General features: G+C 42.9%; 1 pseudogene; it reads left to right on the forward strand.

The window, feature by feature from the left end:
- Window positions 1-23,527, forward strand: part of LOC127348033 (sulfate transporter 2.1-like) — a 34,752-nt pseudogene that overhangs the window by 10,894 nt on the left and 331 nt on the right.

Raw genomic sequence — 23,527 nt, forward strand, 5'->3', positions numbered from 1 at the left:
TCCATTACTGGATAATGATGACTTATTGCTTTGGTTCAATTGGATGGATTTGTGTTTGTTGTGACCTCAGTAGCCTTGCTACTGACTGGTTGCTCACACAGTTGGCTAGATCTTGTTGGCTACTCATCTTTGCTTGCATAATAGGGAATCATAGTTCATATGAAAGCCATTATGCTTGCCTGTGAAGAAATCTTGGGATTTTCTGATGGTTTAGTAACTAGGGTTTCACTAGGTGGTCTTTGGTAGCTATTTATAACCTGTAATCATCTACTGGTGCTTTCTGTGCATGTGTGCTTGCTTGTATGCACTTCTGTGCATCTATCCTTGTTCATATGCTCAAAGATAGTGTCTGGATGGTTTAGGTGCTATATATGGCTCCCTCTGTTTCTGCCAGTGATCCTTGGTTATACCAAGTGATGATCACCCCCTTGAGCATCTGCTCATACCATGACCTGTGTCATGCATAAATGATGGATTGGATCGACGAGATCCTCTCCAGGAACTTGTATACCTTTTTCCAGCTCCTAGTAAGAAATATTTTGTTGATGCAGTGCTTCTGGATGGTTTTATGATCACATCCCTTCACCTCCTAGCTTCTGGTTGATCTCCTTCTTAGGTCACCATGATTTTTGGGTGATTGGTTGGTGGCTTTGAATGGATGGTTGGTTTCTGTGATGGTTGGTGTTGTTCTTGAGCAAGAACAGGATGAACTCTACTCTTTCCCTCACTGGTTACTTGGTGAATGCTTATCTGGTCGACTGTGCATTATTTCTAGGGTTTCTACCCTATTTATACCCCTGGTACTTCTTCTCTGGCCATGCCACACAAGCCTGGCATGCTTGGTGACTAGGTTGTGCCTTGCCTTGTTGTTGCTTGCACAAAACCCATGAGCTGTGAGCTTCTTTGGTGAAACTTGGGCCACTTTCCTTGCCCAGGTTTGGTCTGCTATTGATCCTATCATGTGTTGTCCCTGTTTTGGACAAGCACAAGTGTCATTGACACTTGGTTCACCCCTGGCTAGTCACTGACTTGTTTTACTAACCCCTTGTCTAGCTATTCTCTCTATTTTTGCAGGTTTCGATGATCTAGGACAATTTCTTCCAAGACACTAGTTTAGGATTTTAGTATAGGATCAATTGATGTAATCTTCTTTTTATTTTATTTACTTATTCATTCAATTCTTGTAAGTAAGGAATATTGTAAAGACATTGTATATGTGTGTGTTATCAATAAAGCTCAAGTTTTACTTATGAGCTCATTTGTATTTGTATTATTCACTTGTAAATGATTGGTGTATTTATATTTAAATTTGAAATTCAAATTGACTTGAATTTATGAAATGTGTTTGAAATATGATATATATTTGAATTCTAAATTCATAATTCAAATTCTATCTTGTTTATCATTTCTATTTTGAGTTATAAATTCAATATAACTTGTCAAATGAAATCAACTCCCAAAATCAACAAGATACAAAAGAGATCACGTCGAATTTTCAAAACTCACATTGCCTAACCCTAATTGCAAGTGAGAGAGAACCTCGATCCCTCTTAGCTTTAGTTGCAATAAGGCGCGAAAATTTCCCTCGTTTTGCGATGAAATGCACATCCCATTTCTAAATCTACCCTTCGATGTTCCTATATTGTGGGTTATTACAGCTTCTCCCCCTTAACAGAAACTTCGTCCCGAAGTTAAGATTGAGGTACCTGAATAGCTCGGGGTAAGATTTTCTGAGATCATCCTCCTTCTCCCAAGTTACTTCCCGTTTAGGATGATGCTGCCATTGAATGTTGCAGTATTTGATTGCCCTATTCCGTAACTTCTTCAAATGCACTTCCAATATCTTCTCCGGTCTTTTGACATAGGTTAGGTCTGATTGCAGTTCTAATTCCTCATGTGACACAGGATCATCAGGTGCTTTTAAACACTTTCTGAGTTGAGACACATGAAATGCATTGTGAATCAAACTCAACTGTTTAGGTAGTTCTAGCTCAAAAGTTGTTCCTCTGTTCTGACTAAGTATCTTGAATGGTCCTATATAGCGAGGACTTAATTTTCCTTTTACTCCGAACCTTTTGAGTCCTTTCATTGGGCTAACCTTCAAGTAAACCATGTCTCACACCTTGGGTTCCCATGCCCTTATCTTCTGGTCGGCATAACTCTTTTGTCGACTCTGAGCTATCTTGAGTCTATCCCTAATAACCTCGATGACTTCTTGTTTCTCCTTGATGTAATCCGGTGCAAACTTCTTGTTTTCTCCCGTCTCGAACCAACAGATTGGGGATCTGCACTTTCTTCCGTATAATGCTTCATACGGTGCCCTTTGAATACTACTTTGATAACTATTGTTGTATGCAATATCCCAGGTTTTGAGGCTACAAAATGGGAGAACACCAAAGTGTGCATTGCATTCATGCATAGAAAATCCGGGAAATTTTCGCGCTTTCAAATAAAACTTACCACAGTAATTGAAGTTTCACTTGACTCGCTGGAATTGAAGTAGATCATCAAGTCAAGCGCTATAAACTTCACTGTGATCTTTGCTAAAACCTTGTTTTCGGTAGAGATGATTTGATCTATGGATTAGATCAAATGGAATTAGCTTTACAACAACACATTCTTTAAGAATCAAACTCTAACTTATTAACACTTAAAAGTTAGCAACTACCTTTGTGTGTAATTTAATTCACTTCTAAACTTATTACCAAATAAGGTAAACCATAGGGTCTAAAGTGCATAAAAGCCACACATTCTTATTTAAATCATAACTTATTAAGTATATGGAATATCATAAAACTAAATCCATTTACATTACGAATTATAGTTCAAACTATTTGAATAAAACTAACTATGAGTATTTTGAAACTCATATGATCATGCCTTGGTGAAATCAAACAACAACTATCCAAATTTGAGGAATAGCCTTCAAATTTCACCTTTTGACCATTATTATAATATAAATCCAATCAAATATTATATAGTGACTCATCAACAATAAGAAAACCATCCACAAGATATTTAGTAGCAAATGCCACTTGGCTATCCAAAAAGAAATCATATGAGAGGATAATGATCTATGCCACATGTGATGAAAATATCTACATGACTTGCTTTCCAAGCTATGCCACCTCATGTTCAAAGGATTGCTATGGATGAGGGCATGACAACAAAGCACCTTACTCATCAAACCAACACAAGAGTCACCACCTATGTGTCATGATACTAGAGCTTGCCCAAGCCTATAAATAGAGCCACACCCTTCATCCATTTGCTCATCTCTAGTACCATGATATATGGGAACAAACACATAGAGCCACTCCATATGAATTAGCTAGGATCAAGATGAAGAAGCTAGGAGGTGGAGGCATACCACAAGATGCAGGTTTATCAGATTTCCTGAAGAACAAGCTACAGAAGATTGCAAGGTAGAATCCCTAGGCAAACCATATATTTAGAGGATCATATCATCACCTCTTAAGTAGGATCTTAGGATATTCCGAGATATTGAGAAGTGAGAGAAGTTATAATACTAACCATAGTCATGTTCATACAAGAATATTAGAGAAGTACTAATCCTAGTTGTTCAAGTCAATATTTGATCTTGGAGGTGGGAACCCTATTCCAACAGCAATACCTTAGGAAACCAATTCCATAATCATCACAACTTGATATTAATTATAAACCCTAAGAATCTAGGATGAGTGTGCTGAGAGGAATATTAAAGAGGGATTAGTGAGGAATGAGTGGATCTTGTCTAATGCAGGACTATACCTTGTAGATATAGATAATAAGTTAAACACATATGATTAATAGATCTCATCTATCACATAAAATAATAAGTATATCATTAGTAGTTAACCTCAAACCAATCATCATGCCTTGTATGGAGGAGTAAGGGCATTAAAACCTAAACCTTGTTTATCCAAACATTAGAGACAACCCTAGTATTACCTTGATACAAGAATTCTAACTAAGTGAGGAGGAGTAACCCTAGCCACAAAAACCCCAATTAAAGCTTGTATCCTAACTCTTGGTTGTGTATCACTTGGGTGATCCCAACTAAAACCATAGATCACATTTGAATACCAATCCAAATATCCCTTTTGAATTATAAGTAGAACCCTTCCATGCTGATGACCCACAAGTATAGGGGGTGTATCGTAGTACTTTCGATAAATAAGAGTGTCGAACCCAACGAGGAGCAGAAGGTGTTGACAAGCAGTTTCGATGAAGGATTCACTGTAAATGCTCACAGACAAGTATTCAGGGGGTTTTAATATAGCAGATGAATAAAGTACAAGTAAGTAAAATGCGAGAGTAATAATTGCAGCGAGTGGCCCAATCCTTTTTAGCACAAAGGACAAGCCGGTTTGTTTACTTATGATGACCAAACGTTCTTGAGGACACACGGGAATTTAGTCTAGTGCTTTCGCTTCATATAGTTGATTAATCTTCATTGTTTTGATAAGTGTTGTGTGGGTGAACCTATGCTAATGCACCGCCCTTCCTAGGACTAATACATACTTGTGATTATACCCCTTGAAAGCATCCGCAAATACAAGAAAGTAATTAAGATAAATCTAACCACAGCCTTAAACTCTGAGATCCTGCTATCCCTCCTGCATCGATATACCAACGGGGGTTCAGGTTGCTGTCACTCCGGCAACCCCACAATTAGCAAACGAATACAAGATGTATTCCCCTAGGCCCATAAAGGTGAAGTATCATGTAGTCGACGTTCACATGACACCACTAGAAGAATAACACCACAACTTAAATATCTAACCATTGAATATTACTCAACATAGTTCACTACTAACATTTAGACTTCACCCATGTCCTCAAGAACTAAACTAACTACTCACGAGACATCATATGGAACATGATCAGAGGTGATATGATGATGAATAACAATCTGAACATAAACCTTGGTTCAATGGTTTCACTCAATAGCATCAATAACAAGGAGTAATCAATACCGGGAGAGTTTCCCCTACCAAACAATCTTGATTCAACCCTAGATGTTACAGCGGTGACGAGGTGCAGCAGTGGAGATGACGGTGACGGTGGTGGAGATGATGGTGATGATGATCCCAATGAAGTCCAGCTCGATGATGGTGATGATGCCGTCGATTTCCCCCTCCGGGAGGGAATTTCCCCTGCGGATTTCAGCCTGCCGGAGAGTTCTTTTCTCTCTGGTGTTTTCCGCCGCAGAGGCGGCTATGTCTCCTCGCGATTATTCTCTGGAGCTTAGGTTTTCGGGGAGAAGAAGTACGCGAAGGAGAGGCGGCCGAAGGGGGCTGTGGGCCCCCTCCCCATAGGGCGGCGCGGCCAGGCTAGGGCCCGCGCCGGCCTATGGGAGGGCCCATGGCGGCCCTCCTCGGCTCCTCCTTTTGGCTAGCTCAATCTTCTGGAAAAATAAGATCTTCGGTGTAATTTCCGTCAATTGTTGATCTCCAGAAATATTGCATTCTGACGGTGCTTTTTCCAGCAGAATCCTAACTCCGGTGGATGATCCTCCAATAATCATGAAACATGCAAAATAGATGAAATAACATCAGTATCACCTCTAAATATGAAATATATCAATGAATAACAGTAAATTATGATAATATAGTGATGCAAAATGGACTTATCACTTGCCTCATGCCTATTTAATACTTCAAATAGTGAAGTATTCCCAAAACCCTAAACCTTGTCTCATATGGAATCAATCCCACATAAAACATTGTCATAACTTGTGTACCATGAATCCCAATTATAAATCAAGCCATAGATACTTAAGGCCTAAATGTCATTTGGTGATTGTAAAGTTTATCCAAACATCTTCTTAAACCCTAAGAACCATTATTCCCATAAAATCATGAACCAATCCCATTCTCAATACCATTTAACTTAAACCCTAGCCATAATGAAAATATGTATGAACAATACATATTGTTAAGTACTAGCAAAATCAAATGTTATGTTTACCATGCATCTGTTAAAAAATTTCAAATCCATCAAACAGATTTGGTTCCTAAATTAAATAGGAATTGAGATAAACTCTTAAATCCATATCCATTTTACCATTTTAAATGCACCTCACAAGAACACCAAGTTAATCACATATTAAGTATTTGTTTAAACAACAAAACCATGAAGTGAGCCTTATTATCAAATTGTATTGATATTCAAATAATTTAGAACCTGCAAAACAAAACAGAAATCAATTTAAGTCAAATAACAAATTCAAAACAGAAATTTAAAAGAGAAAAGAGAGGGAAAAGCTTACCTGGCCGTGCAACCCAGCAGCAGCCCATGTCATTGGCCCAGCAGAAGACCAGGAGCAGCCCAGCCCAAAGCCAGATACTGTTTCGGTCGCTTTAAAATTCGTGCAAAGGAGAAACGTCGTCGTCTACCTCTCCGAGCTCGACACCGCGGCAGCACCAGTAGATGCCGTTCTCGTCGATGATAGGGATGCCCGGACGCGGCAGAAGGTTCCAAAACCTTGCCCTAATTGTTTCGCATCCGAGTCTATCCAAGGGGAGAAAAAGATCTTCGCCAGACAACCTTCCAGAGACCGCCACCTCCCGACCATCATCGTCGTCGTGTCGAGGCCTCAGAGCTCCCCTCGGCCTATAAATGGGGGGAAAGCACCGCCGAGCACTTCTTGATCTCATCCACCCCTCCATTTCCCCTCAGATCTTCTCTATCCCTCTCAATCTCCCGCTATCTTCCACAGTACCTCTCCGGAGTCGAGCATGAATTCGACGTTGTAGGCCATCCCAGGGTCCAGGATGTAGCTGAGCAGCACCGCCGTGTCTCAGAGGGTCTCCTGGCAGAAGGAATCGAAGGGGGAAGCTTCCTATCAGCGAAATCGACTCGATCCCTTCCGCTCGGGTTCTTCGGAATCCATGGACTTGCCGTCGTCTCCAACCATCAACGCCTCCGTCGAGCACACCATCATCCTCAGGGTGAGCCAGCGCATCTTTAGAGCCCACTTGAGCATCCTAGATCCTTCTGTATCTCGATTTCGAGATCTCGCCGGAGCACACCGCCGCAGAAGCATGTCGCCGGCGATGCTCCGCTGCTCCTTTTAGAAAAGCGTCATCACCATTAGGTTTACCTTGTTGTTCTCGTTCGATTAAGCCTAGTCGCTTGTCCCCGGGGGTCGTAAATCGGCGGCGCCGTCCTCTACTGCCCGCCGGCGTCAAGCCGCCGGCAAGTGAGTGACGTGGCCGTGGGACCTGGGAGCACTTTGACTTGGTCGTTGCCCCGTGGCAGCTGACCTGGTCAAGGCCCCACCTGTCTGCGTGTATGGGTAGAGAACGAATCGGTATATCTAGTTTTTTTTAGGTTATTTAAAAATCCAGTAAAATAGTGAAACTTTGCCAAAATTTGTAAAATTCATTTTAGCTCAGAAAAATATAAATAATATGTCAAAATGCTCACAAAAATAAACTCTATTCAAATAAAATATAAAAAAATGTGTGACAAAATAAAAATCCATTTATTTTTTAACTTTATTAATTATGCCTTTCCATTTGTTTTAAATACAATTTGAAATTCAATAATTAGTGAAACTTCAAAATTAAATATTAGCTATCCATTAAGGAAATAAAATGTTAGGATTAAAATTTTTGTTATATTTTCATTAACTTAAACATTAATGGTAGTTCATAAACCCTAATTTGCAAATTACTATTTTCCATCTTCTTTAAATGATAATAAAACAAGAAAATACTAAAGTCTAATATTATTTTGGTAATTCAAAACTTGTTTACTTAAAAATCTTTAGTTAGCAAGTTAATTATTTTAAAACCTAATAACAATTGTTAAACCCTAGTTTCTAATTAAACCTAAATAGGAGTTACCCTAATTATTAATTCTTGTGAAAATTAATAAAATATCAAACCATTAGTAATTTTGTTTCAAAGTAATTAGTGACCACATCTCTATTGTCAATTATCATTTTTAGAGTTGTATCATAATTAGAAACCTTAGATCTAATATAAGTAGAAACCTTGATCTCATTATTTCATGTGATAACCCTAAATTAGTTGCAATCCTAACACCCTAGGGGTTTAGCCCATATGATTATATAAACCTCAAATTTACATGTAAAACCTTGATAAGTAACCAATGAATGCATGTTCATGATCCACCAACATAAAACCAATTCACATGAGCCTATCATTTCATGTCTCTATTTTTGATTAAAACTTATATGATCCACTAGTGTCACTTAGGAGCAAACCCTAGCTTGTTAATATATTAGCACCATTGATCACCATTCTTAGCATCACACCATTGAAATCAACCTTAACCATCATTACCTAGTAAAATCATAGTGATCAATCCTAACACCAACCTTGTGTAGCAATTCACAACACATAGCTCCTATTTATAATAGCTCTTATTCATAATTAAATATGTTCTTCAAAAGTTATTCTTTTGAAGTATAATATAAGTAATCATCAACCATGTCCTCTAGAACTTAAAACTGACAACTACTCTTTACTTGTTATACAACCACTACTATCCTTTGTGTGTATGAGTGCTATGATGCATTATATCACTTGTTTATGTTATCATATCATCCACCCTAATAAGAACCTTGTTTGAGAACCATTCTAAAAGTGCAACACACCCTAAAGAAAACTTTACAACTCATCAATCCTAAATCATCGGGATTAGGTTACGCTCGGGACGATTGCATCTCATACTATGCATTATACCATCTTTGCCAGTTCTTTAAACATTGTCCTTACCGGACAATGATGGTATTTCAGAATTTGGAGTTCTCACGTATCGAAGCTTTTGCCTGCATAATCTTGCAGTCAAGAAAGGCAAGTTCATCGCTTGCTCATGTCATTTGATTATTTGTATCAAACTATATGCAAAGTACTATACTTATCACTCTTGCATTGAAAAGCAAAGTATTATTTTATAATTATGAATATGACTATGTGGTGGGCAATGGAACCATGGTATGTGTTGATATGGTGGAGGTTCCATTGCATGGGTACTACTCATCTAGGACTAAGTACCAATGCCGTCCAGTGATTATAGCGCCGTACATATCGCGTTGACCATAAGATCTATAATGGCTCTGGGGAAGTCAGCTGTATCTTTTCCCTCCTGCACGCCAATGGACTGGTTAGAGCTGCGGGGTGCTGGAGGCACTGCCGTAGGTTTGGATGGCCTTTTAAATCCCCATCCGTGTGGATTGACTGGCTCTACCGTCTATGATGGATTGTCCAAAGTACACCGTGGGTAAAGCCGTATGATCGGGAGACGTTTACCGGGGGTGTACGGGTGGACAAAAGGGTGGGTTTGCAGGGTCGCGGAGATGGCGGTGTGGACTTGGATCTTACACCTGGCCTCACAAAAAGGAAATGTGGACGGGAAAGAATTCGCCTGGTTGGCAACAAGGATAAGGTCTTTTATGGGAAAAGTAACGCACCTCTGCAGAGTGTATCAAATTGTGGCTGTCACTCCCTATTCAGGGAAGGGAACTACGAACGCAGCAGGAAAGGAACTCCATGAAGTTCTGTTCAACCTGTGAAGACTGACGGGCATAGTTTTCAGAATAAAATAAACCTTTTGAAGAAATGTTTATGAAAACTTGCATTGGCCTATGACTTTCTTGTCTATGGCTGTAGCTAGTGCATGATACACCTATTTCCTAATATGAACTTGCTGAGTACGCTCGTACTCATTCCCTCCCATTTGAACCCCCTTCTTAGATCAAGGCTGATGTCTACGGGAGCTTCTATTCTTGTAGACAGTGTTGGGCCTCCAAGAGCAGAGGTTTGTAGAACAGCAGCAAGTTTCCCTTAAGTGGATCACCCAAGGTTTATCGAACTCAGGGAGGAAGAGGTCAAAGATATCCCTCTCATGCAACCCTGCAACCACAAAGCAAGAAGTCTCTTGTGTCCCCAACACACCTAATAGGTGCACTAGTTCGGCGAAGAGATAGTGAAATACAGGTGGTATAAATAAGTATGAGCAGTAGTAACGCAGCAGTAGTAACGCAGTAAAACAGTAAACAAGCAGCGATAGCAGTATTTAGGAACAAGGCCTAGGGATTACACTTTCACTAGTGGACACTCTCAACATTGATCGCATAATAAATAACTCTTTCTCATATGTGCTACATACACTCTTTTGTTGGATGATGAACACATTGCGTAGGATTACACGAACCCTCAATGCCGGAGTTAACAAGCTCCACAATTCAATGTTCATATTTAAATAACCTTAGAGCATAATAGATCATTGCAAAATAAACCAAGAACTAACATAGTGCACACACTGTCCACATTACACTATGAAGGGGGAATAGATCACATCAATACTATCATAATGATAATTAACTCCACAATCTACAAGAGATCATGATCATAGCCTACGACAAGAACCACACGGTGCACACACTAGTCACCTTTACACCATGCAGGAGGAATAGACTACTTTAATAACATCACATGAGTAGCACACAACTAGTAGCGATACAAAGCTCATCATATGGATCTCAATCATGTAAAGCAGCTCATGAGATCATTGTATTGAAGTACATAGGAGAGAGATTAACCACATAGCTACCGGTACAGCCCCGAGCCTCGATGGAGAACTACTCCCTCCTCATGGGAGACATCAGCGTTGATGAAGATGGCGGTGGTGTCGATGGAGAAGCCTTCTGGGGGCACTTCCCCGTCCCGGCGGCGTGCCGGAACAGAGACTCCTGTCCCCCAGATCTTGGCTTCGCGATGGCGGCGGCTCTGGAAGGTTTCTCGTACCGTGGTTTTTTCGTATCGAGGTTTTAGGTCGAGGACCCTTAAATAGGCGAAGAGGCGGCGTCGGAGGGTCGAAGAGGCGGCGACACCATAGGGTGGCGCGGGCCACACCCAGGCCGCGCCGGCCTATGGTCCGGTGGGCCTGTGGCCCCCCTCTGGTCCTTCCCGGGTGTTCTGGAAGCTTCGTGGAAAAATAGGATGCTGGGTCTTGATTTCGTCCGATTCCGAGAATATTTCCTTACTAGGATTTCTGGAACCAAAAACAGCAGAAAACAGGAACTGGCACTTCGGCATCTTGTTAATAGGTTAGTTCCAGAAAATGCACGAATATGACATAGAATGTGCATATAACATGTAGATATCATCAATAATGTGGCATGGAACACAAGAAATTATCGATACGTCGGAGACGTATCAGCATCCCCAAGCTTAGTTTCTGCTCGTCCCGAGCAGGTAAACGATAACAAAGATAATTTCTGGAGTGACATGCCATCATAAACTTGATCATATTGTAAACATATGTAATGAATGCAGCGATCAAAACAATGGTAATGACATGAGTAAACAACTGAATCATAAAGCAAAGACTTTTCATGAATAGCACTTTCAAGACAGGCATCAATAAGTCTTGCATAAGAGTTAAATCATAAATCAATAATTTAAAGTAAATACATTGAAGCAACACAATGGAAGATTAAGTTTCAGCGGTTGCTTTCAACTTATAACATGTATATCTCATGGATAATTGTCAACATAGAGTAATATAATAAGTGCAATATGCAAGTATGTAGGAATCAATGCACAGTTAATCACAAGTGTTTGCTTCTAAGATAGAGAGAAATAGGTGAACTGACTCAACATAAAAGTAAAAAGAATGGTCCTTCAAAGAGGAAAGCATCGATTGCTATATTTGTGCTAGAGCTTTTATTTTGAAAACATGAAACAATTTTGTCAACGGTAGTAATAAAGCATATGAGTTATGTAAATTATATCTTACAAGTTGCAAGCCTCATGCATAGTATACTAATAGTGCCCGCACCTTGTCCTAATTAGCTTGGACTACCGGATCATCGCAATACACATGTTTTAACCAAGTGTCACAATGGGGTACCTCCATGCCGCCTGTACAAAGGTCTAAGGAGAAAGCTCGCATTTTGGATTTCTCGCTTTTGATTATTCTCAACTTAGACATCCATACCGGGACAACATGGACAATAGATAATGGACTCCTCTTTAATGCATAAGCATGTGGCAACAATTATTATTCTCATATGAGATTGAGGATATATGTCCAAAACTGAAACTTCCACCATGAATCATGGCTTTAGTTAGCGGTCCAATGTTCTTCTCTAACAATATGCATGCTCCAACCATTAATGTGGTAGATCTCTCTTACTTCAGACAAGACGGACATGCATAGCAACTCACATGATATTCAACAAAGAATAGTTGATGGCGTCCCCAGAAACATGGTTATCGCACAACAAGCAACTTAATAAGAGATAAAGTGCATAAGTACATATTCAATACCACAATAGTTTTTAAGCTTATTTGTCCCATGAGCTATATATTGTAAAGGGAATGATGGAAATTTTAAAGGTATCACTCAAGCAATTTACTTTGGAATGGCGGAGAAATACCATGTAGTAGGTAGGTATGGTGGACACAAATGGCATAGTGGTTGGCTCAAGGATTTTGGATGCATGAGAAGTATTCCCTCTCGATACAAGGTTTAGGCTAGCAAGGTTATTTGAAACAAACACGAGGATGAACGGTGCAGCAAAACTCACATAAAAGACATATTGTAAACATTATAAGATTCTACACCGTCTTCCTTGTTGTTCAAACTCAATACTAGAAATTATCTAGACTTTAGAGAGACCAATTATGCAAACCAAATTTTAGCAAGCTCTATGTATTTCTTCATTAATAGGTGCAAAGTATATGATGCAAGAGCTTAAACATGAGCACAACAATTGCCAAGTATCAAATTATTCAAGACATTCTACCAATTACTACATGTAGCATTTTCCGATTCCAACCATATAACAATTTAACGAAGAAGATTCGACCTTCGCCATGAACATTAAAAGCTAAGAACACATGTGTTCATATGAACCAGCGGAGCGTGTCTCTCTCCCACACAAGCATTTATTCAAACAAAAACAAAAACAAAAGCACACAGACGCTCCAAGTAAAGTACATAAGATGTGGCCGAATAAAAATATAGTTTCAAGAGAAGGAACCTGATAATTTGTCGATGAAGAAGGGGATGCCTTGGGCATCCCCAAGCTTAGACGCTTGAGTCTTCTTGAAATATGCAGGGGTGAACCACCGGGGCATCCCCAAGCTTAGAGCTTTCACTCTTCTTGATCATAGTATATCATCCTCCTCTCTTGACCCTTGAAAACTTCCTCCACACCAAACTCGAAACAACTCATTAGAGGGTTAGTGCACAATAAAAATTAACATGTTCAGAGGTGACACAATCATTCTTAACACTTCTGGACATTGCATAAAGCTACTGGACATTAATGAAGCAAAGAAATTCATCCAACATAGCAAAAGAGGCAATGCGAAATAAAAGGCAGAATCTGTCAAAACAGAACAGTCCGTAAAGATGGATTTTATCGAGGCACCAGACTTGCTCAAATGAAAATGCCCAAATTGAATGAAAGTTGCGTACATATCTGAGGATCACTCACGTAAATTGGCTTAATTTTCTGAGCTACCTACATGGAGGCAGGTCGGAATTCGTGACAGCAAAGAAATCTGTTACTGCGCAGCAATCCAAATCTAGTATCAACCTTTCTATCAAAGACTTTACTTGGCACAACAAAGCACAAAACTAAGATAAGGAGAGGTTGCTACAGTAGTAAACAACTTCCAAGACACAAATATAAAACAAAGTACTGTAGCAAAATAACACATGGGTTATCTCCCAAGAAGTTCTTTCTTTATAGCCATTAAGATGGGCTCAGCAGTTTTAATGATGCACTCGCAAGAAAAATAGAGTATGAAGCAAAAGAGAGCATCAAGAAGCAAATTCAAAACAAATTTAAGTCTAACATGCTTCCTATGCATAGGAATCTTGTAAATAAACAAGTTCATGAAGAGCAAAGTAACAAGCATAGGAAGATAAAACAAGTGTAGCTTCAAAAATTTCAGCACATAGAGAGGTGTTTTAGTAACATGAAAATTTCCACAATCATATTTTCCTCTCTCATAATAACTTTCAGTAGCATCATGAGCAAACTCAACAATATAACTATCACATAAAGCATTATTATCATGAGTCTCATGCATAAAATTATTACTCTCCACATAGGCATAATCAATTTTATTAGTTGTAGTGGGAGCAAATTCAACAAAGTAGCTATCATTATTATTCTCATCATCAAATATAGGAGGCATAATATCATCATAATAAACTTTATCCTCCATAGTAGGCGGCACCAAAAGACCACTATCATTATAATCATCATAAATGGGAGGCATATCATAGTCAACATAAACTTTCTCCTCAATACCCGGAGGGCTAAAGAGATCATTTTCATCAAAACCGACCTCCCCAAGCTTAGAATTTTCTATATCATTAGCAACAATGGTGTTCAAAGCGTTCATACTAATATTACTACCAGCATGCAAATAAGGTTCCATAGGTTTTTTAATTTTCGCATCAAACCATCCATGTCTTAAATCAGGAAATAGAATAAGAAGCTCATTGTCGTCCATTATGCCAAACTAGTGTAAACAAGAAACAAAAAGATGCAATTGCAGGATCTAAAGGAAATAGCTTCGAGTACTTACAACGGCGAAAATAGCTTAGTAGCCGAGATCCGGAGTGTGAGTACCTTTTACCTTTCCTCCCCGGCAACGGCGCTTTAAAAATAGCTTGATGTCTACGGGAGCTTCTATTCTTGTAGACAGTGTTGGGCCTCCAAGAGCAGAGGTTTGTAGAACAGCAGCAAGTTTCCCTTAAGTGGATCACCCAAGGTTTATCGAACTCAGGGAGGAAGAGGTCAAAGATATCCCTCTCATGCAACCCTGCAACCACAAAGCAAGAAGTCTCTTGTGTCCCCAACACACCTAATAGGTGCACTAGTTCGGCGAAGAGATAGTGAAATACATGTGGTATAAATAAGTATGAGCAGTAGTAACGTAGAAGTAGTAACACAGTAAAACAGTAAACAAGCAGCGATAGCAGTATTTAGGAACAAGGCCTAGGGATTACACTTTCACTAGTGGACACTCTCAACATTGATCGCATAATAAATAACTCTTTCTCATATGTGCTACATACACTCTTTTGTTGGATGATGAACACATTGCGTAGGATTACACGAACCCTCAATGCCGGAGTTAACAAGCTCCACAATTCAATGTTCATATTTAAATAACCTTAGAGCATAATAGATCATTGCAAAATAAACCAAGAACTAACATAGTGCACACACTGTCCACATTACACTATGAAGGAGGAATAGATCACATCAATACTATCATAATGATAATTAACTCCACAATCTACAAGAGATCATGATCATAGCCTACAACAAGAACCACACGGTGCACACACTAGTCACCTTTACACCATGCAGGAGGAATAGACTACTTTAATAACATCACATGAGTAGCACACAACTAGTAGCGATACAAAGCTCATCATATGGATCTCAATCATGTAAAGCAGCTCATGAGATCATTGTATTGAAGTACATAGGAGAGAGATTAACCACATAGCTACCGGTACAGCCCCGAGCCTCGATGGAGAACTACTCCCTCCTCATGGGAGACAGCAGCGTTGATAAAGATGGCGGTGGTGTCGATGGAGAAGCCTTCCGGGGGCACTTCCCCGTCCCGGCGGCGTGCCGGAACAGAGACTCCTGTCCCCCAGATCTTGGCTTCGCGATGGCGGCGGCTCTGGAAGGTTTCTCGTACCGTGGTTTTTTCGTATCGAGGTTTTAGGTCGAGGACCCTTAAATAGGCGAAGAGGCGGCGTCAGAGGGTCGAAGAGGCGGCGACACCATAGGGTGGCGCGGGCCACACCCAGGCCGCGCCGGCCTATGGTCTGGTGGGCCTGTGGCCCCCCTCTGGTCCTTCCCGGGTGTTCTGCAAGCTTCGTGGAAAAATAGGATGCTGGGTCTTGATTTCGTCCGATTCCGAGAATATTTCCTTACTAGGATTTCTGGAACCAAAAACAGCAGAAAACAGGAACTGGCACTTCGACATCTTGTTAATAGGTTAGTTCCAGAAAATGCACGAATATGACATAGAATGTGCATATAACATGTAGATATCATCAATAATGTGGCATGGAACACAAGAAATTATCGATACGTCGGAGACGTATCAAAGGCACCGAAGGAGAAACTACTGTGGAACTCGAAGACAAAGGAGGCAACTACAACAAGACGAAGAATCCAGTCAAAGAAGTCAATGGAGTCAATTTCTGCATCAACTATAATGGAAACCTAGACTAGTAATAAAAGGGAACATTTCCCTAATCCTAGCACCTAAGTAGCTAGATTTCTATAGCAAGCCAAGTAGCTCTTAAGCTTGAGTTAGCAATAAGTTAGACTACGAGTCGTTCTTCTGGAACTTTATTTGAAGTTTTACCTCATTGTAAAGTAGGAGGCTATGTTGATCTTCTGTAAACAGTTTGTGTATCCTTCTATAGACATACCTTGGACTCGCATATGTTTCTGTTGTACCACTCTGAGGGATGTAATATGAGTGGAGCGGTGTTTCACTTGTGTTATGTCAACGACTTGTGTACTACACCATGCAGTGGTACGCTGGGTCACCACATTGTATGAGAACTCTGCTAATGGTAGATGGTATTCCCATGATCCTCCAAAGTTTAACGCACAAGCCCTAAGCATATCTTCCAGTATTTGATTGGTTCTTTCCGTCTGTCCTCCGGTTTGTGGGTGATAAGCTGTGCTGAAGTCTATCTTGGATCCTAAAGCTTCTTGGAGTTGTTTCCAAAATGTTGACGTGAAGATCGAACCTCTATCTGAGACTATCTTCTTTGATACTCCATGCTTTCTAACTATTTCCTTGACATATATATCCACAAGCTTCTCAGAAGTGTCCTTCTGATTCACCGCTAGAAAATGAGCACTTTCGGTAAGTCTATCAACAATTACCCATATCATATCCTTATTCTTACTGGTCATAGGTAAACCAGTAACAAAATCCATTCCGATTTCATCCCATTTCCATTCCGGAATATCCAAGGGTTTAAGTAGTCCAGCAGGACTCTGATGTTCTGCTTTGACTCGTTGACATGTGTGACATTCCGAGACATACTTAGCTATTTATCTTTTCATATTGTTCCACCAAAACATTTCTTTCAAGTCCATGTACATCTTGGTACTTCCTGGATGTATTGAGTAAGGTGTTTCATGTGCTTCTTTTAGTATGGTTGCCTTTACTTCCGGATCATCCGGTACACATATCCGTGCCTGAAAGTATAAGGAATCAAACTCTCCAACATGGAATTCTGATTGTTTCCCTTCCTCGATCCTCTTGAGTTCTTCATGGATGAATGGATCATCCCCTTGCTTTCGGATGATCTCATATTTCAAATCTGAGTACATCTCATCCATGATCCTTAAGGTTGCTACACTCCCCATTGTATCACCTTGAATGAGTAAGATCTGAGCTTCTTCTAACTCTTTCCGAAGTTCCTTTGGAATCTCCCATTCCGTAGGTTGATTATCGGTACTTTTTCTGCTTAAAGAATCTGCTACTACATTAGCTTTACCTGGTGTATAGTTGATCGTCAGTTCATAATCCTTGGTCAACTCCAACCATCTTTTCTGTCTCATATTCAATTCCTTTTGAGTGAAGAAATACTTCAGACTCTTATGATCTGTGTATAGCTCACATTTGGATCCATAAAGAAATTGTCTCCAACTCTTTAAAGCATATACAACTGCCGCCAATTCTAAGTCATGTACTGGGTAGTTATGTTCATGTGGTTTCAATTGCCTTGATCCATAAGCTATCACCTTACGGTCTTGCATTAGAACACATCCAAGTCCATTCTTGGAAGCGTCACAATACACCGTGTAATCCTTTCCAGGTTCTGGAACTGCTAACACTGGTGCTGTGGTTAACTTTCCCTTGAGTTTCTGAAAACTTGCTTCACATTCCTCGGTCCATACAAATGGAGTGTTTTTATTGAGTAGCTTGGTCATAGGTCCTGCAATCTTCGAAAATCCCTCAATGAATCTTTGATAGTAGCCCGCCATTCCAAGAAATCCTCTTATCTCCTTTGCATTCTTGGGTGAATTCCACTCCAATACCGACTGAACCTTGCTTGGATTTACAGCTATCCCTTCTTTGGTTATGACATGTCCAAGAAATTCAACACTATCCAACCAAAATTTGCACTTACTAAACTTGGCATACAGTTGATGTTCTCTTAAGATCTGCAAAACTATCTTCAAATGCTTTGCATATTCCTCTTTATCTTTGGAATATATCAGAATATCATCGATGAAGACTATCACGAACTTGTCCAAGTATTTCATGAATATCTTGTTCATCAAATTCATGAAAATAGCTGGTGCATTTGTTAGTCCAAATGGTACAACCAAGTATTCGTGGTGTCCATACCTTGATACAAACGTTGTTTTTGGAACATCTTCCTTCTTAATCTTGATTTGATGGAATCCTGACCTCAAATCGATCTTCGAGAAGACTCCTGCTCCTTGAACTTGATCAAAAAGATCTTAAATTTTGGGTAACGGATACTTGTTCTTGATTGTTATATTGTTGAGATTCCGATAATCTCCACACATTCTCTTGCCTCCATCTCTTTTATCCACAAAAATGACTGGTGTACCCCATGGTGACACGCTTTTTTGGATAAATCCCTTCTGTTCCAGTTCATCAATCTGAGCCTTCAACTCTACTAACTCCTTTGGTCCCATCTTATAAGGTGGTTGAGCTATTGGTGCGGTGCCTGGAATCAGATCAATGGTGAATTCTATCTCTCTATCGGGTGGCATACCCGGTAGTTCCTTGGGAAAAACATCTTGAAACTCATTTACTACAGGAATTTCCTCAATTTTTACCTCCTTCAAGCTTTTAAGTTCCAATCCTATCTCCAATTGGGTATACTTGTCTCCTTGAAACACTATATGTCCTCCAATGGAATTGCGGAGTGATACTGTTTTGTCTCCACATTTAATCACTGCTCCATTTTCCGTCAACCAATCCATCCCTAGGATGACTGATATATCTTTCATGGGAATGATGAAAATATTCGCGAAATAAACACAGTCACATATGGTCATGACATGTGCCTCTTTCACGTGGGTTACTAAGATTGTTCCCCCCCGCAGATAAGACAGTTATAGGATTTTCTAGCTTAGAACATCTAATCCCGTATTTTTCCACAAACTCCCGTGCAAGAAATGATGTAGTGGCTCCCGTATCAAATAATATTTTTCCAGGATGAGTAAGGATGCTGAGCGTACCTAAGACTGCTTGATCCGACTCTCCAGCTTGTTCCAAGGTTGTGCAGTTCAGCTTTCCATACGGTTTGCCCTTCTTGTTGTTGTTGTTGTTGTTGTTGTTGTTGTTGTTGTTGTTGTTGTTGTTGTTGTTGTTGTTGTTGTTGTTGTTGTTGTTGTTGTTGTTGTTGTTGTTGTTGTTGTTGTTGTTGTTGTTGTTGTTGTTGTTGTTGTTGTTGTTGTTGTTGTTGTTGTTGTTGTTGTTGTTGTTGTTGTTGTTGTTGTTGTTGTTGTTGTTGTTGTTTCCACCTCCAGCTCGTCCTCCTCCTGAGTTATGTCCACTCCATGATGCCTTGTTTGGACACTCTGGCTTGATGTGTCCAGCCTTCCCGCAATCGTAGCATATGATCCTGGGCTTCTGACAGTCCTTCTGTACATGTCCTTTCCGCCCACAACTGTGACATATGATCTGGTTTCTTGGGTTCTGGTTCTGACCTCCACGGTTATACTGGTTACCGGTAGGTCGATACCGTGGTTTGAAACTTCGGTCAGGTGTTGGTTTTGTAACTGGATATTTCCTTGGCTCGATGCGAGCCCTCTTCCTCCTATCCTCTTGTACTTGCTTGTAACCATCCTCGAAAGTGATTGCCGCGTCAATCAGTTCCTGGAATTCTGCCGTCCGTGCCAACCTCAGCTGCATCTTCATGTATGAGTTCATTCCTTTCATGAACCTTTTCTTCCTCTTCTCATCCGAATCCACCTCCTTAGGTGCATATCTTGACAGTCTGTTGAAATCCCGAACATACTGCATAATTGGTGAAGTGTTCTGGTGTAATTCATCAAACTATCTTTTCTTTAACTCCACCACACTCTCCGGAACATGAGCATCCGGGAACTTCTTCTTGAATTCCTCCCAGGTAAACACTTTTTCTGGAGGATGTACGGCGACAACATTCTCCCACCATGATGCCGCTGGTCCTGACAACAGATAAGTGGCATACCTAATCTTCTCCTCATCGTTACATCCGACGGTCTTGAGCTTCCTTTCGGTGTCCATCAGCCAATCTTCTGCATCCATTGGTTCTGGAGCTGATGCAAAAGGTAGTGGTCTTGCATTCTGAAAGTCTGATAGGGTTACACCTCTGCCTTCATTGCCACTGTCATTGAGGATATGAGCAAAGAAATCTTGCATGTTCTTCCTCTGACTTTCCTGGTATCTTCTCCTATCTTCTAGCGAGTTCGCTACCCACAGCCACTGGGCGCGGCTCCGCGCGCAGCGCCAAAGGCTCGACTTGCATCTCTCTGCCAGAGCGAGGGCGCCCAACCTCCGCGGACCGGCGCGCTAGGGGCAGCACCGGCACGACGACGCGGTCATCGGCCGCAGGTGCGCATGACACCAACGCGACTGCGCGCGCAACATCCGTGACGTGCAGCTCCCGGCGTGTCTGCGTAGGTCCCAGCTCAGGGTGCTCAGCAACAGCCCTGGACGGCGCGACTGTGCGTTGCGGCTACTCCTCACGACGTCCAACAACACCCCTCTGGACGGCGCATCCTCGCGGCACGGCTGCACGTCCCGACGCTCAGTAGCGGCCCGTGGTGGCGCCTCGGCCGCTCGTCGCTCATCTACGCGCAGAGCACGGTGCGCCTCACCCTCCCTGCCGCGCAACAGCTCCTGGCGCCCATCACGCGCGCGCACGTGGTGGTCACCGTCATCCCTGCTGTCCGAGCAGACGTTGTCCTCGCTGTGCGGCCGCTTCCTTGCCGGCTCATCGCCGTGGTGCTCCGGCGAGCGTGGCCTTGGTGGTCGTGGCAGAGAGCACGCGCACGTCATGTGCCCCGCCTCGCCGCAGCGGAGGCACACCAGCCCCGTCTTGCAGTTGGCGGCGCGGTGCCCGGGCTGCGCACACAGCAAGCACATGCCTTAGAAGCCATCAAAGGCTCCACCTTCCCGCCCCGTGCGCGCTGCCCTCGCCGTGACCCGCTTGCCGGTGCGCTTGCGCGTAACATGAGGCGGTTCTTCCCAGGGCGTTCATTGGATCTTCAGAATCATCAGTTCGTCGAAGGCCATCCGCTCCTCCTCCCGGTGGACTTCGGAGCGCACCTCCTACCCGGACCGAGAGGATTCCGACACCTCGGCCCGTGCCGCCGCTCGCCCACCGGCAAGCGCGTCGCGGTACGAGCGCAGTGTGTCCTCCGAGTCCGAGGCTCGCCCGCCGCGCCATTGATCTTGACGGCCACGAGGGCTCGCCACCGGGAAGGGGACGGAGAAAAAGGGAGGGGGTGGGGGTGGGGGAGGGGAAGCCATGTCTAACCTCGGGGGTGGGCGGGTTGGTTGGACGCCGGCGCGGCGGCAGGATTGGGCTCCTCACCTCGAGCTCTCCGTGGGCTCCGTCCCTCTCTCTTCCTCTCTTCGAGTAAACCTAACGTACCAGCAGCTCATTTTCTCAAAGGCAGTCTGTCGGCTCTTTCTCCAGGGCAGCTGTGAACTTTGCTGTTGGATGTAAGCCAGCCATGTCAAACGTACGTTGTCATGGCTGCCACTGTAAGAGCATGTCTAACAGGCCCCTTATTTCTCTGCCCCGTATAATGCTATTTTTTCGCCCCGTATCCCAAAAGTGCGTCTTGCTCAACCATTCCGTCTAGCAGACCCCGTATTTGGCCCTGTATTTTTAAAAATTAAAACCCCGGGAAAATGAAACCATAGTTCTTCTTCATTGATCATACATTGGATCATACATATACATAGCGATCCTAGCTACTCGAGGATGATGTATGGCACGAAATCAACGGTGGCGGCAGCCTCCTCCTCCGCCCTGGCGGCAGCCTCCTCCTCCGCCCTGGCGGCGGCCTCCTTCGCCTGGAATTCAGCCACGGCGGCGACGGCCGCCGCCTCTTCCTCTGCCTCCGCCCGTGCCTTCTCGGCGGCCTCCACCTCCGACTCGGCCAACGCCCGCAGTAATGCCGCGTCCTCCTCGCCGGCCTCCGCTTCCTCCTCGCCGGCCTCCGCTTCCTCCTCGCCTCCGCCTCCTCCGCCGCTGGTGCTGCCGATGCGCACAGCCCATGCCGCCTTCGCCGCGCGATCACGCTCCCACTCAGCGCGCCACGCCTCGAATTCGGCGCCGCTCATAGGCTTGAGCGGCGGATCCTGTCGGTACCACCGCCCACCGGCCGCGAAGTCCTGGAGCTTCTCCGGCATGTAGTACGCGCCGGCGTACTTGCAGGCCGCACGACGGCTACCCGCGGCGGAGCGCTTGCACTTCAAGCGCCACGCGTCCACCACGTTGTCCGGCGAGCGGGATCGCTTCGATCCGCTCGCCGGAGAGGCGCTACTGCGGCCGCGGGCGTCCATGGCGGAGCTGGGGTCGAATGCGGCGCGGGGGAGAAAGTAATTGCTCGCCGGAGCAGGGTGGAGGCGGCGGCGGCGCACGGCGGAGCTAGGGTAGCGAGTGAGGGGTTAACCCCTCACTCGCACCTGCGGCCAGTATAAATAGTGGGCGGAGGGGCCGATATCCTGGGCCCCGTATTCCGCCGAAACGGGGCGGCCCGAATACGGGACCTGCTAGACGGCCCAAACCGCGCCTGCCCCGTATGTCGCCGGAATTTTACGGGGTGGGCGGGTTATAAGGGGCCTGTTAGACCTGCTCTAATGATTGCCTTGGAGCTGCTCACGAAGCTCATGCACTACACTCCAGTGTTCATCCTTGTGTCGATCATTCTATCAGCCTTTGCAGGAAGTCAGCACCCTGTGAACAGTTGATAAGATGGATTTCGTTACATGCATGGGATCATCTCTCGGTGTTCTGTTCAGACAAGTGGATATTGATCTTTCCGTTGCGGTACCGTCTACTCCATCCATCCTTTACTATTTCAGTTTTTGATCCATCAAAAAGATGTCTAGCAACAAAATAGCGTGGGTCTAAAAATACGCTATTAGCATGTTATAGCGTGCTATTAACGCGAATAGCGCCGAAATAGCGTAGCATCGGCTCTCCAGATATGCTATAGCGTGCTATTAGCGTTGGAATAGCGCGCTATTTTTTTCAATGCTTCCAGCACATTCTTTTGACGTAGTTCTGATTAATGGAGTTACTTGTTGCAGCTTGGTGTCCTTCGGAACAAGGTCATTGTGTATTCATGGGATGGAGGAGTAATTCAAATCTGGGCTACCATGGTTCGTTTGCATTTGGAAAATACCTCATCCCAAGCTATCATACTTCAAGGGGAAGTCAGTACCAACGTTTTCTAATAAAACAAATGTCCATCACCTTAAACCGC

Source organism: Lolium perenne, chromosome 4 (assembly GCF_019359855.2).
Source record: "Lolium perenne isolate Kyuss_39 chromosome 4, Kyuss_2.0, whole genome shotgun sequence".
NCBI classification, from domain to species: Eukaryota; Viridiplantae; Streptophyta; class Magnoliopsida; order Poales; family Poaceae; genus Lolium; species Lolium perenne.